Consider the following 1,814-nt stretch of genomic DNA (forward strand, 5'->3'; position numbering starts at 1 on the left):
GGCACGGGAGAGGCTCACAGCAACCACCTCTCCCATTGTAGCCGCGATAGGCATGCAAAAAATTTTGCTACAGCACCAAGCACCCACCTCATGGCTAGAGACAAGGGCTCGCCATTAGATCAACTTCGAAATCGCAGAACAGGACACGGTGTAGAATGGCAACCGCTGCCAAGTCTCTTCCGTAGTTGTGTCGATCGAGTGATCGAAGAAGGTGATCTAAGAGAGGGTCCAAGCATAGGCATTCATTGGGGGATTTGCGCCGATGGCATAAAATTTATGCAATACCCAAGCAACATCGGACGGAGGTTCTAGACGAGGGCTCCCATTTTAGATCGAGTTTTAAAATCACCGAGTAGATGTGGTGAGGGCTGTCAACCACTGCCAAACCTTTTTCCAAAATTGCGCCAGCTGAGTGACAAGAAAAAATGATCTAAAGGAGAGTCAAGGAATAGCACATCGAGGGTGGGCTTCATGCCCCTCTAATTGATTCAACGTTGGCATCCATCGTTTCAAAATCTGACATATCCATCTGCTTTGACACTGGCGTTGAATCAATGAGAGGGGCACAGGAGAGGCTCGTGACAACCACCTCTCCTATATAAGCTATTAGTGCGAGGCTCGATCTCCATTAGAAATTCACGAACACACTGACAACTGCCTTAAAAATCCAAATCCTTGAAAATTCTGACCAAACAGCCATTCATGACCCAATTTTTAATGAGGTCGACAGAGGAGCAAAATATTGTCATGGAGCCAATTTTTTGTGAGTTCATGGAGCCAAGGGACTGAAATGGTCATCGAGCTCATCCGATCAACTGGATGAATTTCACCTTGAAGGGGGCCCAATCCAAAAGTTCCGAAGGTCATCTCCTGGAACTCTCGAGAACAAGGCCCATCTTACATGCAAACTCTGCTACTGCGCAAACATAGGTTGCAATTAAAGAGAAATTGCGAGGCCGTCACAATGGCCCGAGCCCAATGCTTTGACTAAGTCAATTTTCTCTTGCAATCACCATGCCGCCATCCACAGAGAGATCTCCCCATTCACTTGTGATGCGACACAGAATCCAAGTGCTAGACGCGAGATCACCCTTGAAAGAAAGACCACTTTCCAAGACATCCCCCGATGACACATTGGAACGACAACCACTGTCGAACCATTCCCAATGTTGTGCCGATCGAGTTGGCACAGTGGCAACCTTAGGGAGCTCCCGCGTAGCAATCGGGATGTGCTTTCATGCCCATCTCTCACAAAAACCAATGTTAGCTATGAAAAAATTTGGAATCCAAGGGCTCGCATCCATCGATATCGTCACCACTGGGTCTATATACAAAGGCCACGGAGAGGTTCCGATAAGAGAAGCTCCCCTGCTCGCTCGCACAAACATCCCAAATTCTAGACACAAGCTCACAAGCTCCCACCCTTAGAGCATCACTCTCCAGATCACCGCAATGACACATTGGAACAACAACCACTGCCGAACAACTCCAGAAATTGTAGCAATGGAGTGAGAAAGAAGAGCAACTTTGGGGAGCCGCGCATAGCAAACGGGCTGCTGCTGCTTCGTTCTACTCTTATATAGATCCGACGTTGTTGATTTTGTTTAGAATCCGAGGCTGCATTCATCCTTTCTCACACAAGCAATGGCTCTTCTAATCGAATAGCCACAGGGAGCTTCCGATAACATAGGCTCCCTTGTCACTCGTGATGCGCAACCCAACTGCTAGACGACGGCTCACCCTTCAGATCGCTGCCCAAGCAACCACCACAACGGCACCATTGGAATGACAACTGCTGCCGAACCATTCTAAAA

Source organism: Cupressus sempervirens, chromosome 2 (genome assembly GCF_028749045.1).
Source record: "Cupressus sempervirens isolate cs-2001-9-10 chromosome 2, ASM2874904v1, whole genome shotgun sequence".
In the NCBI taxonomy this organism is placed as follows: Eukaryota; Viridiplantae; Streptophyta; class Pinopsida; order Cupressales; family Cupressaceae; genus Cupressus; species Cupressus sempervirens.